Here is a 19,231-nt window from a genome sequence, read left to right as displayed (position 1 = left end):
AGGCTACTTACTTTTATTACCTAAATAAAGGTTGAGGTGTAGAGTTTTAAATAAAGCTACTTATATTTTAAATTAAAATACACAATCAGAATTGTTTTTTTCTAGTTGTGACCTTATTATTCTGTTTCTTTATTTTTGACCAAATTGAAGAGAAATAGCAGATTACTCTTTTGGGAGCTTAAACTAGAAAGTTATTTGCTTTGTTTTTGGTGGAGGCAGAATGAGATAGGAGCTCATCGATGGTACTGTGAAGCATAATTACACCTGCTTCTTGCTCTTTTTTTTTTTTATGGCCATATCTTATAAATAACTGTAAGTTGCAACTTGGTTGAGTTACACTCAGAAACAAATTAAATTCACTAGAAATTAAATGCAGTCATTAGTTGAGACCTGCTCCCGTGGCACATTAACTGCCCTTTGGAAGTACAATGAAAGGATCAGATAAATCATCTGACAAATGGGTACAAGTGTTTGAAAGTGAAAGTCTGGTGTGGTATGCAGAGATACACTAAGGGCCTGGGGACATGGCCAGGTCCCTGAGAGTGTCTCCTCCGGTTACTGAGCAGAGTTTCCTCTCTGCATGGTGCAGTATTCAGTCAGGCTCTCTTTCAAGGTAGTCCTAAAGTAGAGACTAACTATTAATACAATAAAAAAAACTTATCAAAAACTTTTATTGGACATCTATGCCACCATTGCTGTATTGATCTCATTTACATTTTTAATTGAGGAAGATCATGCATAAGGATAAATGAGAGTAGTCTGGTGAGGAAGGTGATAAAGTACTACTGGATTTTGAAGAATTACTTATGAATATAGAAATCTTTTTTGTCCTCTAACCATTGGCACATGTTAATCTGTTTCCTGAGACTTCTTCAATTTTTATTCCAATTTATTCTATCAGCAGTAGGTTTTCAGTTAAATATCATAACAAAGCATTCAACCGAGGAGTGTGCTTTACCTCACATTGACCTCTATGTCTGCTTTTTTTTTTTTTTTTTTTTGCATATGCTATATTCAGTTTTGTAGCTCCAGGTCCCAGGAATGATGAATGGTTAAAAACACAATTATTACTTGGTAGTTGCTTTCTGCTATCTCAAACTGAGTTGATATTTATAGAGTTACGAGCAATCTGAGTTTGGTGATTTATAATGACACTAAGAACTAGGTAGGACATTGTAAATTGAGACAATCTAATTAGATTTAAAAAAATTGAGATTGGTGGGGGGAAATAAAACAGAATTTCCCTTTCTATTCTCTCAATGGCAATAGAAAGTGAGATTATTTTCAAAGGTCAATTTAACAACATCATTCAAAACCATGGCTCATCTATTTCACCAATAGCAATTTAGCCTAATGATTTATATGCATATGTACACAAAGATGTATTTTGAAAGATGTTCCTTGGAATATTGTTATACAGTTAAAACAAAACTGGAAACATTGTGACTCAATGGTAGAATAGGTAAAATACAATCGAATACCATGCAAATTAAAGGGAATGAGTTATTCATAAAGCCAGATAAATGTTCAAAATGGACATACTATTATGTGTATTGGTAATAGATATCTTATTATGTAAAAAAGTACAGTGCTTAAGAATATATTTAGGTAATTTCTGTCTATGTATTTCACAAAGAGATGAAATCATGTCCATGTCTGAATTGGCTCAGAATCAGGATAGAAAATAAAGACTTCAACTCCTTATGTTAAAACTTTTGGTATTGATATGTTATACCATATGCATTTGTTACATGTGTAATTTAAATTAAAGAAATTGAAATCTCAAAAGATTATGTCAGTTTTAATGAATTTCCATTCAAGTCACAATGGTAGATACATATCACACCAAGACAGGAAATTCAGAGTATTTAAAGTTGCCAACTATTTGAAAGGGCAATTCAAACTCTGATGGCAGTTTTATTTTACTGCCAAATAAAACAACATTATATGAATTGTGAGAATGCATGATAATTAGGTAAAATTTAAGAAATTACTTTTGGAAATTTTTACTTAAGTTGACTTGATGATAACAATGCCAAGATTTAAATTTATAGCAAAATATGTACCATAAAACTGTATATCCTAACTGGGAACTTAGATTACTATTACTAAATTAAATAAGCACTCAGCATCATTACCACTTTGTGCATACTTAATTCTAAACACAGGAAATGGGTCTTAAAAAATTATCAACTACTTTTATGCTTCCATCATTTTCATTAACATTTAAATTTTGCAATAATGAGGGTTTCCTTATTTCTGTGATTCATTTATACCATTTTCCTCCTGAATTATTAAAATGTCATGGAAAGATCATTTATTTAGATTATGTTGCCTTGTTACACAAATATAAATGTTGCTTGAACAAATTCAACCAATCCACCTGCTTCCTGCTTGTGTGCATCCAGAAATGGTCACATTGGCTGAGTCAACATAATATACTAATGAAACCAAATGCATGGCCATTTATTATCACATTGTTGAGATCACAAATAATACCAATCAAGCATTCATCATCATTTATAAAAATGACAGCAAAAATGTGAAACATGTTATTTAATATCGTTTCTTTCCATTAGAGACAAATAGGATTATTGAATCTCTGCTGAGAAATTACATGCTAAACCTCAGATCTTGCTGTATAACCAAGATGATTGTGGAATCATGACTCAGGGATTCAGGAACTAATAGAGAACAATTGTGAATTTTATGTGGCCCCTGTTATTTCATGCTACAGAAATTATCTTATAAAAACCTGATTTGCTTGATTGATTACCCCAACTGTAAGATTTAAAAAGAGCTTACAATTAGATATTTTAACCTCAGGAAGAACAGTTATAAAAATAAATAGATAAAATAGAAACATAAGTAAAGAAAAATATGTGTAATTGCTTGAATATATTTATTGAATAAAAGTGTCAAGCCATTTTTTTTTTTTTTTTTCCTTGAGACGGAGTCTCACTTTGTTGCCCGGGCTAGAGTGAGTGCCATGGCGTCAGCCTAGTTCACAGCAACCTCAAACTCCTGGGCTTAAGCGATCCTACTGCCTTAGCCTCCCGAGTAGCTGGGACTACAGGCATGCGCCACCATGCCCGGCTAATTTTTTCTATATATATTTTTAGTTGTCCAGATAATTTCTTTCTATTTTTAGTAGAGACGGGGTCTCGCTCTTGCTGAGGCTGGTCTCGAACTCCTGACCTCGAGCGATCCACCTGCCTCGGCCTCCCAAAGTGCTAGGATTACAGGCGTGAGCCACTGCGCCCGGCCTATTTTTTTATATAAGAAGCAAATTATAACATTCATTGTTCAACAATTTTAACTTCTGATAACATTGTGATGTGTATTTTATCTATTATAAAATTTGTGATGTGTCTTTCTCATGCATTTATGACCCACTTTTTTATAGTATATATACTCAAACACATGCACACACACAGAATCTCTTACTATTTATTTTTCTGCCGCTATTTTTGTTTTACTTAATATGTTTTATATCTTTTTTTCCCTCCAAAAGAGGTTCTAGATTCTTTTCTTTTTATTCTCATATGGTGTTAGATTAAAAAAAAAAAAAGGTAAATTTCTGGACTCTTGGATCTGTAAGTTCATGGTCAGTGAGAATGATAAAAGAGATTAGAGATTGTCCATTTTTAATAAATGTGCTAGGTGATTATTAAACATAATTTAAGTTTAAACATATCTCAGTGTAAATATACGAATGATTTAGGATGACTTTATATACTTGCAAGGTAAACATTTAAAAATTGATCTCTTTATATATTCTTTAAAATATCATAATTTTGAGAATATTTGTAATTTTTGTGGATTAATAAGTAAGATGTGAAATGGGGAGAATCTACCATTAATTTCTTTAAAACTGATGATGATTTCATTATCACAAATGGCATCTTTATCAGACTAAATATACAGTTTTACATTCTTTTAGAATTATCTATTAGTTTATTCTTAGGCCTTTTTCTGTTGTGTTTTTATGGTGGTCAATTTTTCCTACATTATTATCTTTCTCAATTTTTAAAATATTATTTTATATTTCTTTCCATATGAACTTGAAGACAAGATTATCATATTTACTAAAAAACTTTATTAATATTTTGATTGAGATTTCAATGAATTTAAAAATTAAAATCAATTTATTTAAACTCAATTGTCAAATTGAGTTATTTGACATAATTAGTGTGTTGCCTTCCTATATATGAATATGGATTTAAAAACTTATTAGATCTTCCTAAATATTTAATAATAAAGTTAAAAATATTTTAGTTATTAAGTTTTATTTCATGAAGATTTTCACTCATAATTTGAAGCATGATAAATGCAAACAATTATAATTTTAAAATATCAATCATTGATCTTGTAAAAATTAAACAATCTATTTATATGTTTTAGTCTGCTTTGTCACAGATCAGATGATAATATGAAGATGCTTTTATATCTTGGATAGCATGTTCCAGTGGTCTATATCTCTATTCTTGCGCCAGTACCATGCTATTTTGGTTACTATCCCTTCATAGTACAACTTGAAGTCTAGTAGATTGATGTCTCCCAATTTGTTCTTTTTGCTAGAAATTGTGATATTTTTAATGTGTCTAAATTGCTGTAGTCTGCCTACTAGCAAGCAGTCCCAAACTAATGAGGCAGTAGGAACTCAAATATTGTCAAATAATAAAGCCTATTCAACACCAAAAATTCTTATGGACAATAATCTATGTGAGCCAAAAAATACTTTGCTTGTAAAGATGTCCTAGAAATTTATAAATTAGAATTTGAAGTCTTTACTTTTGAGGTGAGGCTTCTATGTTTGTTCCAATGCAGTAAGATTGAGCAATGCAATATCTGACACATAAAGGTGCTTCATGATAGCAGTAAGCAGTGATGGTAGGTAGGTAGGTAGGATGAGGAAAATATGGTAAAAAATAAAATAAAATAGGGGCAGGGAAGGAGATGCATGTTATAGTTTAAAAAATCCAGGTACCCACCCTCTTATGTGATTTTATAAAGTCCAGGAGCATTGGTATTTTCTAATCTACGCAAATTCCTAAAAATTTGTAGATTCTTACTAGTGAAAGATAATATAAACTATTCACCTTCGTGGTGAAGCCTATTATTTCCTTTTAAAACTTTCTACCTTTATTTTATTTTGAGTTAACATGGGGTAAAAAAAAATCTAAGCTTTATAGACTGCCTACTAGCTGTCTGTCTTTTAAGCTTTCAGTTGCTATATCATTCCATTTCCTTCTCATCAGTCCTCAAGACAAATATTCATACATTCCCCCCATCCCTTTTGTTTTTTCTTCTGGTGAGGAAAATCCCTTGCCAAACATAATCCTTTTTAAAACTTGGTATGTGAACATAATTCTACCTAACTCATACCTCTTATTAATGACATATTAAAAAAAGTATTTTTAGTTGATCTCGTCTGATTTACCAGGTTGAATCCAATTCATGTTAATTTTTTTCTGTACATATTTATGGATTTATAATTGAGTCCATATTTAAATTCAACACACATTTCATATATGATACATATATAAAGATACATATTATGAATATAGTTATATGCATATGTCAGATTCAGACCAATAGACTCTTATAAGGGACATGCTCTGTTTTTAGTTTGAAAGGATAATTTCACATAGTAAATGTGTTATTTTGTTAGCCAGATTTAATTAGATAAAATTGAATATAATTTTATTGCAGTTTTTCTATTTTAAGTGGCTATGCTGCATTAATTCAACCTATTACAATGAGTAACATTAATTATGATGAAGCCTTTGATTTTCAATATACTTTCAGGGTAGGGTTATTATTCTTATTTTACAAATGAGGTAAGTCAAGCTCAAAGGTTAAGTGTTTAAATTACACAAGCATCAGATGAAATTCTAGACCTAAGGGGCCAAACTTCTAACGACTTATCCACTACTCCACAATTCAAAATCCATTTTTGAAGATATAGCTACGTAATACTCAATGCAAAAATTATTTATTTTTAGCTGACTATGAAGTAATTTGTTCAGAGTGATCACTTTAGGGAAGGGATTTTCAGCATATGTCAACATAAAAGATGATGGTGACATAAATAATTATGATAGATTGTCTACATATTTGATCTGAATTTAGGTTTCAAACAAACTCATCTTCCTGCTATTATATTTAGGGAATTGTTTAAACTGCTTGTGGTGTGAGCTAGCTATTTGTAACCAGCTGTCTTCCTATTTGTTGATAAAGATAAATCACTCTCAGGCATTTATCATTTCTTTGTGTTAGGAACATTCCAATTCCATTCTTTTAGTTATTTTAAAGTATACACTTATTGTTGATTTTAGTCATTTTGTCACATTGTATGCCTATATCAAAACATCACATGTACCCTATAAAGACATATAACTATTATGTACCATAATAATTAAAAATAAATAAAAAGAAAAATAAAGATAAATCACTCTATAATTTTATGTGCTTTTCTTTCTAACCCCTCCTTAATCCTCTTCTGCAACCAAACACATCAAAGATCTATCATTACAAATGATAATCACCTGTAGGACACTTTAATGTACTTTTATGTTATCTTTCATTAAAATGTTATAGAATAAGTATATTTTATTTTCTGGACATTTTCAAACCCTCATTTATCTTTTCTATGCCCAAACTTTTGCTCTACAATCCTACACTATTTCTTCTATGCTTTTACATCATCTTCTGTTTCACCTTAGTTCATGCCCCTCTTTCTTAGATACAGATCCAGGAACTGTCAATACGGTAACTCTTTTACTTGTCATCTTTCTATGTTTTTATATGATGACAGTATTTTACAATAGTATCACTTATAATGTAACAACAAACACTTTAATTAACTCTTCCTCTATCTAATTTACTCCAAAGTCATCAATATACTAGATTCACACAATATTCTTTGTTACTACTTCCATCAGTCTGAACTAATTGTTAATCTCTTCCTAAGTGTTTTAGGAGATATATAGGTACTTAACATGATATTTTCATTCTTCTCCCTCAATAATTCCAAATGTTCAGGTTGATTATACAGCTTGTAACTTTAATTTGAAGCCAATGTTCATTTGCCATTCCAAAATCCTAGGTCCCTTAAGAATTATGTCAAATTTACTCTACCTGGGCTCTATAAATGGGTAAGAACAAACACCTGGAAGACAGTGCACCTGTTGCTAGCATAATTTACTGAATATTTCAAGCCCTCTGTTGAGACCCACTGCTCAAAATAAAAAAGGTTTCTTTTAAAATATTACTGCTCATTGACAATATGCCTAGTCAAGGGCTCCGATAGAGATGTACAGGAAATTAATGTTGCTTTCATGCCTACTTACATGATTTTCATACTGTATCCCATGGACCAAGAAGTAATTTTGACTTTCAAATCTTATTATTCAAGAAACACACTTTTTAAGACTATACCTGTCACATATAGTGAATGCCTTTGAGGGGTTCAAGATTTCTGTGGCTAAAATAGCAGTATATGTGTTGGACCTAGCAAGAGAAATCGAATGAATTAGCTGTGGAGCCTGAAGATGTGACTGAATTGCAACAATCTCTTGATAAATCTTGAACAGATGAGGAGTTGCTTTTCATGGATGGATAAAGAAAGTGATTTCTTGAGGTGGAATCTATTCCTAGTGAAGATGTGTATGTTTCTGAAATGACAACAAAGGATTTAAAATATTGTGTAAATTTAGTTAATAAAGTGATGGCACGTTTTGAGAGGATTTATTTCAATTTTGAAATAGGTTCTACTATGGGTAAAATGCTATCAAACCCATGGCATGTTACAAAGAGATCTTCCATGGAAACTAGAGTCAATCAGTGATACAACTTCTTTGTTTTTTTTTTGTTTTTTTTTTGTTTTTTTTTTATATATATATTTTTTTTATTTCAGCTCATCATGGGGGTACATAAGTTTAGGTTATATACATTTTCCATGTCCCACCCATCCCCCCGAGTCAGAGTCCCAAGCGCGTCCGTTCTCATTCTCCCGACAGTGCACCTGGCACTCATCATGTAGTCATACCTCCATCCCCTCCCCCCCCCACCTCCCCGGGTCTGCACCTTCAAGCATGACCATTCCCCAGAGGGTGTGTAACGCACTCATCATGTAGGCATACACCCATCCCCTCCCCCCACCCCCCATCCCAGTCTGATATCCAATTGGTATCCTTCCCTGATGTACATTTAGGTGATGATCAGGGAAACCAGTTTTCTGGTGAGTACATGTGATGCTTGTTTTTCCATTCTTTGGATACTTCACTTAGTATAATGGGTTCCAGCTCTCTCCAGGAGAACCAAAGAGATGTCGTATCATTGTTATTTCTTATAGCTGAGTAGTACTCCATGGTATACATATACTACTTCTTTGTTTTTTGTTTGTTTCTTTTTGTTTTATCTTAAGAAATTGCCACAGCCACCACTCTCATCAGTCAGTGGCCATGAACATTGAGGTTAGACCCTCAAGCAGCAAAAAGATTGTGACTTGCTTAGGGCTCAGATGATTGTTAGTAGTTTATAGCAATAAAGTATTTTAAATTAATGTCTGAACCTATTTTAGACATAATGCTATTAAACACTTAATAGACTATGGTATAGTATAAACATATCTTTTACGTGGATATGCACTGGAAAACAAAAAACTTCATGTGACTTGCTTTATTGTAATATTTGCTTTATTGCAGTAGACTGAAAGCAAAACTGCAACATTTCTAAGGTACGCCTGTATTAAAATGCTGCATTCTGTTGCATTGCTAATTATATTGAAAATATAGCCCAAATTAACATGGGAGATGTAAGTTATGGTAACCTCATTGAAACCCAATTTATTTTGTGTTCTATCTCTAAGCTTGGTTCAAAATCAGGTTTTATTTATCCCTGCAACACAGATGTGATAAATTGGTATCTGGCTCCATTTTGGAGTTCATTATATTTAATTTTCTATTTATATTACTTACTCCAATAAGACTAGAAACTTATATATTTATACTTTTATGAGATAGAGGCATATTCTGTTTTTCTTTAAATTAAATTTCTACTGTATAAATTGAAACAAAAGTTGCTATGACAATAATATTTATGAGGTGTTATATAAATAAAATATGAACCAATAAACTTCTAATGGTTTTCACAATGTATGAGATATACCCTAATGCATTATTAAGCTATGTGTTCACTTCAACTGAAAATTAGTCCAGAAGTGTTAATATCTGCCTAAAGAAAATACTGTGGGTTATTTTGTTTTGGAAATTTCACACTATCAATTAGAAGCTAAGGTTGTGTTTAAAGATAACCCTTTAAATGTGTGTGTATGGTGAAAATTATAAAAATGTATAATTCTAACTTCTTTGGCTTCTCCTTGGTTTTGATTCTTATTGCGATGACTTCACCCAATTTCTTGTGTTAAATGTCACTTGACCTTTGTTATGCAGACTCCTAACATGATGCCATCACTGAACTTTATAATGTTTCTGTGAAGGCATCTGGCCTACAGATGAGGGCCTCTAGTGCAGCTGGTGCCCTTCTCAAGCATACTATTGCTTTGCTAAAGAGAATATTCTCTATAATGTCCCACAAAGCAGAGTTATTTGTGGGGTTTCTAGCCTCACTGAGTATGTCCATGGCAAATTCTCTGAGCTTTTTATTCCCTCTTTTTCTATCACAGCAGTTCTGGTGTTTTATCTTTACTTACTACTTTCTGTGACTTTCTCCAAGTGTTAGGAACAATTTTATAGCAGAACAGTCATACCATTTCTTAGGGACCTTGCTGATATTTTAAATTTGGAATCTGAGAATAGAGCCTCTGTATCAATAACCTTTCCAATGTCTAGTTTTATATTCCACTCCCCTTTATCCAGGTCCCTCATTATTGAGTCCCATTCGCATTGTTCTGGCTAATGCTTCCCTCGCAGTTTCTTCAAGGTGCATTTCCATTTCAACCTTAGCAGATCTGACACTTCACTGGCTGAATTATGGTATGACTTATCCCTTTTTATTTGTCTATGATTTAGGTGGGGAGAAAGGGACATATTCACAAAGGATGTGGCTTTCATGCTAGGAGAGACGCTCCTGCATTACCTTAAATCAAGGAGGTTTTGCTGTCTTTTGCCTAGAAGGAAAGGTCACTTCTGTAGGCATAAAGGATTCAGAGAATATGGAGATTCAATGTTTTAATTATATCGTCTTATATTTTCTCATCCCATCTATTATGGTTTTATTCTTTCAATGCTATGGCCTTTTATTTGGTGCAGGTAGCTTGGCTAGTTTGAAAATTTAAACTTCTCTAGAGTTTTGCTATTCTTATGATTAAGTCCTTGTATGGGTACTCAGGTTTCTCCACATTTTGACTGCAGGAAATGAGACCAGCCTCACATGCTGCCAAGGGGGCCCTCTGGCTTTCACATTTACTTTTACCTGATGATTAATCAACTTCAGCCTTTTAATTTTTTCTCCAGAGCATCAGTTGCCTCAAGTAACAGCCATACTGTTCTATTGGACTTATATTAATAATGGCTACTTCCCTCATATTTCTAAATCCAATGGTACAGAATGGTTTTATTCAGGAAAGTAAAGGACTTACAACTGATATGTTACTCCTTACATAACACTTGAGGAGGTTGTGACCAAATCATGAAGAAGAATGAGAATGGAATTTAAATACAAATGAAGAGTTCAAATGTTTAATAGATCTACTAGTATACGTATTAAATAAAGCTTAATCAGATTTCTTCTTTGAGCCATCACCAGACTTACTTTCCATGCATAAACAAGAAACTTGTAAAAAATATGTGGAGCAACTTTTTACTTTATTTTATCATCTTTATTTATTATTATTTTGTTGATTACTTTTATTTATTATTTATTTTTGTTTTATTATTTTTTAAAATAACATGGACAATAGATAGCACTACATTGCGATTCTTAATAAAAATAAAAGTGAAACAAATGATGTGAACACCGTGATTATTCCAGATTCATTCCAGTATTCATGTTTAATAATGTAGTGCAGGTTAGAGGGCCTGAGCAAAATTTAGTGGTCTCGGTGACGTGAGTAGACAAGCATCGGGGTTCCAGAAGTCTGAGGAGTCTGCACTATAAGGACAAGATGCAGAAAAGGAGGGAGCTATATAGGGAGAACAATTTAGAAATCTACTTGGAAATCTCTTGTGTCTGCTGCTAAATGATAAGCTGTTTATATCTGGGATGAAACTCCACAAAGTCAGTGAAGAAACAATCGAGAATCCGTATACTTAAAAATATACAGATCTTGCACAGGACTAGAGACATTCGTGGTTCAATCAGCCTGAGTGGAGAGCCCTTGTTAAACATTGAAGGCATTCTATAACACTAAACCTCAGAGCAATTTACATCTGCTTTATTACTGCTTAAAACTCAACTTGAAAGGATTACACTGATTCCAAGTAATTTGTCTGACAAACAGATTCTGATACTCTTAAGAGAACAACATCCAGTTCTCAAAAAATGTGAAATTTATGATTTTCAACCACCAATATAAGGAAAAGTGACAATACAAGGAAATATATCCTTCATTCTCAGGGGAAAAAAATCAATCAATAGACACAAACATAGATATGCAACAATGAAATGGAATATGATGGAATATATGATATATGTGAAATTAGCCCAGTGAGGACTTTAAAGGAACTATTATAAATATACTCATGGATTTATTATAAAACATGGAACTAGAGCTCAACGATCAAAATATGGAACTTCTAGAGATGAATTTTTAAATGATTTACAAAAATACACTGGAATACACAAATACCAAATTAGACACTTTAGAAGAAAAAAAAATCAGTGAACTTAAAGATAGAACAATACACACTATTACGTAATAATTGACTTTTATTTATTGTTCTATTTTGTCTATACTATTGGTGTATTAGCTGGGCGTCTTTTCTTATTTTTTAGTGGTGACTACATTTACAATCACCTTTTTAAAAATTTGGTTATAATTTATCTTTAAATAATATCCTACCTGCTCACGTATAACATAAAACTCTCATAGCAATGCACTTCAATTATTACATTCCAATTCTTTGTGCTATTATGATCATACATTTAACTTTTATGTATATAGCAAGACATCACTATTATTTTTGCTTCAGTCAATAGTCTTCAAAATAAATTATGAGAAAAAATATCTTTTATTTTCCTCATATATTTATCCTTTTAAGTACTGTTCATTTCTTTAGGTATAGTCAGTTTTTTTTTTTTTCTGGATCATTTTTCTTTTGCCTAAGAAGACTCTAGATCAACTGACCCTCTTTCCTTCTTTCATTTTTTATTTTCTTTCCTTTTTTTCTTTCTTATTGCACATGTGCTTATAATAGATTCAATGTTCGTAAATCTAAAAAAGCCTTTATTTCACCTTCTTTTTCTAAAGATATTTTCAGTGGTGTAAAATACTTATTTTTTCATAACTTTAAAAATTGTTCATTGTCTTTTAGTATAGTTTTTAATAAGGCGTTTACAATAATTCTTTGTTGCTGTGAACAACTAAGTAAAATGTCTTTATACTCTAGCTGCTTTTAAGATTTTCTCCTTATCACTGGTTTTCATAAATTTGATGTTTACTTTAATAACCTTTATTTTAAAACATTTATACATTTACAGAAAAATTGTGAGAATAGTACACAGTTCCCATATACCTCATGCCCAGTTTTTCCTATTACTAACATCTTACAGATAGTATCATATATTGGTTACAATTAATAAACAAATATCCACATGTTATGGTTAGCTTATGCCCAAACAGTATTAAAATTTTCAAATTTTTACCTGTCCTTTTCCAGTTCCAGAATCCCATCCAGAATACCCCATTTACCCATCATTCTTAGGCTCCTTTTAGATGTGACAGCTTCTTAGATTTTCTTTGTTTTTAATAAATTTGGCAGTTTTGAGGAGTGCTGGTCAGATATTTCGTAGAATTTCCCTCAACTGGAATTTATGTGATATTAATATTTCTGTTGGGATTATACGAGGGTTACAGATTTGTGGAGGAGAATCACAGGGACAAAGTGCAATTCTTATCCATCATGTCAATGTCAACATTGCATAATAGCAACACAACTTATCCCTCTTGATGTTAACTTCGATCACCTGGCTGAAGTAATGTTAGGGTTTCTCTATAATACTTTCTCTTCACCTTTGCCATACTGTATGTACTCTTTAAAAGAAAAACTTTCTTTCTCACTTATTTAAAGAGTGAAGACTTTTAAAAATAATACAATGTTCTTTATTGATTTATTGATTTTCAATAAGCCAACCTTTTATTTGTTTCTCTAAACAACATGACCAATCAATAAAGAAGTAATGTGACTAGTCTAATTCATTTATTAAAATGCCCAGTAAATTAATTTGGGAAAAATTCCATAGTAAGGCTACTTATGTAAATACTAGCTCTAATTCTAATAATCTATGGTTTATTACATCAATGTTTTCTAGATAGCACATTGAAACAGTGATATTAAATCATGATGACTATGGTTGTTATTATATGGGTGAGCAATCATGGTGATAACATGAATTAAAACAAGATAAATGGTGTGATTCATTCATTTTCTTAATCTTTCTTAAAAGAAAAGAGTCCAGCTAGAATCTTTAAACAGGAAAAGTAGAAGAAAAGAGCAGACATTTCTGGGAAGTGGTGGATTTTGTTATAAAACAGGAAAAATGAACTGAGATAAAGACTAACAAGGTATAATGACAATGAGCAGACATGATAATGTCGCTTTTTCCTTTTCCTGGAAATAATTTAAATGAATATTGATCTAAAACAAAGGAATGAATAACTTCATGAACTTTCCCAGAATCTAGATTTTGTAATTTCAAAACCCTCTGGTGACATATAAGAAAGGAGAAGCAGATTTATCTAGAATAATTGCCTATTCCTGTTAGGTTGTTTAGTAAGTGGTAGAGAAAACAAATGAATTTATATTATTAATAGGAAAGAAACTCACCTTTCAGGTAAAAGTTTCCCACTTGTGACCAGACAGAAAAGGTGGGCTGTGTTGAGGTGACCAAAAAATTATTTAAATTCTGATACTTGGAGGATATCCACTCAAATCCCCCATTGCTCCCTGATAGAAAAAAAAAAAAAAAAAACGTGATGTACAATTGCCAATTGTAAAATGGCTTTCAGGACAATACTGAGTATATGAGATTCATTCATTATCACCATCATATTTACAAAGTTTCTTTCCATTTTCAGTTTGTAATGTTTACACTGATTCTGGTTACATTAACTTTACAGATTTTTAAATTCACAAACCTTAAATCTGATATTCCAAAACATAGTTGTTAAAATTTATTCTCACACTTTTCTGTGACATGCTTATATAAAAATATTATATTTATTTCATCAGCAAATTCTAACACTCTGGAGGAAAATGTACCTACCCTCTCTTTTTATACATTGTAAATAAATATGTATGTGTGTATGTACATGTATACATATGTACATATACACATATATATTTACATAAAATGTCCATAGCATAATTTTTTTGAATACATATTACAGAGAATATTTAATTTACACAAATTTGACATAAAATTTTTTAAAAAGCTAAAATCTTCCCAAGGAACACATATGTTCACAGATGGAAAAAAGGTCATATGTGGAATAAATGATGTGTTTCTGTGATTTTATTCTTTAAGGCAGCTTAAGGAAAAGGATAAATTTTTGTTCTGAATATTGATTGCCTGATTATTTATAAAATAGTATCAGACTGGACTATGCATATACAATAAAATCAAAATGTCCAATATGCTTATTGGAAACTTCAAAGCTTGTTAGAGTTGTAGTTCTGATTTTGCACTGAAAACTACGAAAATGCTTTTAAAACATGTTTAAAGATGTTGTATTCATTAATTACTATACATTTTGTTTTACTATTTGTTGTACATTGATATATTCCATTATTATTTTAATAAGAATAACTCATTAGCTTTAATCTTTATGCTGCTGTAGGAATTGAAAATTAATTTCTAAAAGGTCAAAAATGAAGGTTTTTCATTCTTAATTTATTACCATTATGTTAAGAAACAGTATATTTGTTTTTACATTGACCTTAAAAATTCAACTGAAAAGACTGATTTTATTCTGTCCAAGAAGTTGTCAGTAGAAACTTTTGGCTGCCTAACGTATATGACGACTACTGGAGACGATGTGGACTAGTAAATTGCTGACACTAAACACATGTTATAGGATGAAGACAGGGACAATAAACATATACACAAATATATGAATAAAATGGACCTATTGATAAGAGACTCTTGAGAAAGTACATAAAGCGTGAATAGGGTAGAGAATGCTTGTTGATGGGAAGCTAGAGAAGATATTTGACTTGAGATCTGAATGGTGATTAACAGCCAGACATGTGACTATCAGATGCAAGTATAACACAGGTGCTGAGAGTACAAATGCAAACTTTTTGAAGTAGGAATAAGCTTTATATACATTGTTAATAGAAATGGTTTGGCCAGAGAGTAAGCATAGTTGAAGTCAAAGATATTAGTGTTCCTGAATATAAAGTTGAATTAAGTAAATAATAGATGAATTTGCTTTAGTTAAACTACCCAGCCAAATCTTTAGAAGTGTACAACTTAAATCTAATGAACCAGTAGTTTGAGAAATAAGGAAATTTCTTTCATAAAATCAAGGCATGGTATAAGCATCTCCTCTTCTTAGGAATCCCTCCTAAATATATCGATGTCCATGTGCCTCATGAATTTCCACTTCTACTTCAAGTCTCAATTCAAAAGCCATCTATCTCTTTTGTAAAGTCTTATATAAACTCCCACAGGTAGTTAAATGATTCTCTTTATTACACTCCTGCTGCAATATTTAATATATGCTATAACACAATTTTATAGCAATAATATGGGGTTTGGATAGATGTCAATCTTCCTTTTAGGTTATGTCTCTGTGTCTTGTTTACTTTGTACCACAGGACTGGCATGCACAGTAGACAGTCAATATGCACTGGTTTAGTTAAATAATTTAATTTATTTAAAGCACTGCTTTTAAAGAATAGATTGTATAGAATGATTACAGGTTATGAGAATGGAAAATAAAGCGGTGTTCCACCGCTGAAAGTTCTGAGGAACTTACTAAGGTCTTTGAAACTTGTGAAAGTAGGGTGATATTTCAGAAGGGAGCATGCAGGCCCAGACTGTCACATAAACACAGCCTTTACTTCTCTATTCCCTAGACACCACAAAGCATATGGCTTCGCCTGTGGAAATAATAAACTCCATTATCTTCCTAGTAGAAATGAACATTTATAGTTTGCAATAGTGGAATGAAATTGCATAGATATATCTGTGTTCAAAGTATATTATGCACATTTTTATGCTTAATTACTGTTAGAGGTATTAAATATCAATGTAGTTTTCAAACATGTCATAGTATCTTTTCTAATGTCTCATTTTCTATATACTAATTTAATGGCATTCATGTTTTCTTCTTATTAATGCAAATTTTGCTGTATTGGTACTTGCATCTGAATTAATTATAAATCAAGGATATTCCTTTACATAATTTAAGATATGAAAAATAAGCAGAGGGAATGCCTTTTGAAAGGTTAGCACTTCTATTCACCTCCCCCGCTATTTAAAAAAAAATGATAATATAAGAGTCTACGTTAATTATGTAATTATCTTGGATCAGAAAATAGGAGGAAAAGATATTCTTATGCTACATTACAATTACCTTCACCTATTTCAGTGGAGCAAACTTGCACAATGGGAAGAAAACAAGATCTTTCACAAACAACTTAACAACATTCACCAGTATCCAAACATGATCAAGAGAACAAAGAGATTCTTGAGAGAGTGCCATTGAGTGAGCAATGCAAGCTGTTAATGTGTTTTCTAATGTGGAAAACTTTCCCATGAACTTTCCTTTCACCATCTTGGATAAAATGCAAGGTCTTTAAGATTTTTTTCTTCTCCTTCTTCTTCTTATAACAATATAAACCAACATTCAATTTTGTAGCCAAGTTATTATATTAAAAAAATTCATTTCATTTTTAACAACCAACCAAATTCAAATCTGCATTCTTTTAAGAATAAGTATTTTCCTTAAAGTGTATCCAAAGTGTTTTAGATTTTTTTCTTCTTTGAAAACATCACTGAATCTGCAAGGACTTATGAGATGAAACAGACAAAGAGAAATTCTTCTGAAGTAAATAGTTGTAAAAAAACAGAGATACTTGAAGTAGCTACTTGGGCTCCCTTGCAGTGATATAGGAATTGAATGTGATGCTTGAAAAAAAAAAAAAATGAAAGGTAGTTATAGTTACATTATGATTGTCAGATAAAAAATAAAATCTGAGAAACCCAATGAAAAATCTGCTGAACTGGGAATTATACCAAATTTTGTTTGTTCTCATACCCCTAATCTTTCATATTTTATGCCACTTCAGATATCATGATTATAGGATCTGAAATTACTTTTAAAGATAAGTAAAACATTTGCATTATTTTTATCTATCAACTTTTTAATTTTATTTTTTAATTTTTTACATTTAATTATTATGGGTACATAATATCTATTAGCTTTTAATGTAGTAAGAATTCCTTACAACCATAAAGATTTATTGTTCTCATTCGGAATGGTTTATTTTACATGGGATATTTCTCTCTGAAAATATGCCCCGGAAGAGAATGAACAATTGTAGTTGAAAATTTTCCATGTTTCACTTATTTTTTGTGATGAAATGTTGGTGGATATAATAAAATACCCTCTATGCTGTAAATACAAGTCTATTTTATCATACTACTGAGGGCCTAGTCAGACCCTTAATTTTTTATCATTTCTTCACTCTATCATTTTACACATTGAATTTGCACATGAAATTGTTTGTCCCAGTAATTTATTGTATTGTTATTAAAAATAATTTGAGACTGAATTTTATTTTATCTTTCAACATAAACTAAAAATGGAAGTCTTTGCTTTGCTCTCCTTTGACTGTGTTTACCTCTTAACTATGTGGACTGCCAGGAACATTTTTTAGACTAGCTTTTGGAGTGGGATTTGGGGACTTGGAAATTAGACAAAAGGTTACATTTGAGTGAATGTGAATGTTATAACTGGTAAATCAAGGAAGCAAGAGCATACTGGGCAAGGTAATACCAAGGGCTAAAATTTCATCACTGGATAGCAATTTTACAGAATATAAAGCAGTCCATGTGTGGTTATAATAAAGATCGTGGTGGCTGAGCATGGGGGGAGTGGGGTAAGCATTCTAAGAATAGAAATGTAGGTTGGGGTCATGTTGAGAAGGTCATGAATACTTAGGAATTTTGATTGTGCACTATAAGCAATAAGAAACCATAAATTTTTGAGTACGAGACAAACATCTCAATATTAGTGTCTATAAATTTTGACAGCAGTGTATTAGAAGGACTGAATAGTGAGGAGGCTACTGGAAAGTAAGTAATAATTTCAATAATACAATCAGTATCTGTGGAAGAGAAAAACAAGGGAAATGTAAGGATGTTGGTGACATAATTTTGACAGAGCTAGACCTCCCACTAATGTGAGACTTAAAAAATAATTAAACATCACTGCTGTCCTTGGACAGTTGACCAAGAAGACAGTCAATCTCATAGCATTACATATTGTGCATTTTATGTTGATGATGGTTCAGCCATCACAACATATGGTCTTTACAGGAGAAGGGAAGAAAGAAACTGGAGTATCCCACAGGGGATTTTCAGAGTTTTAGCCTGGAAAAGACACACATCACTTCCAACATAATTCCTTGGCCAGAAAGAATGAATTGGCTCCTCCTAATTATAATGGGGCTGGGAAGTTTCCCTTGTGTTCAGGAAGAAATGGAGAACAGATATGGATTATTATTAGTAAAGTTGGCTACAGTAACCAATGGGTTTTCATGAATAAATACGAAAGACATACTGAAATACACGAGACATTGTAGTATATTTAAGTAAAAAATTATTTGGAAACAATATCAAACACTCTTGATGAGGGATAGAAAGAAAGTAGAAATAGGGCTCAAGCATGTACATGTCCATGTACCTTCCTATATACATATACATAAAAATACATACACTTTAATGATTTACACACAGTGAATTGCATGATATAAAATATAAAATAGAAACATTTATAGAAATAAATGAAATGATTTATAGGAAAGTAGTAATA

Source organism: Lemur catta, chromosome 1 (assembly GCF_020740605.2).
Source record: "Lemur catta isolate mLemCat1 chromosome 1, mLemCat1.pri, whole genome shotgun sequence".
Taxonomy (NCBI): Eukaryota; Metazoa; Chordata; class Mammalia; order Primates; family Lemuridae; genus Lemur; species Lemur catta.
Note: the sequence above shows the minus strand (reverse complement) of the source record.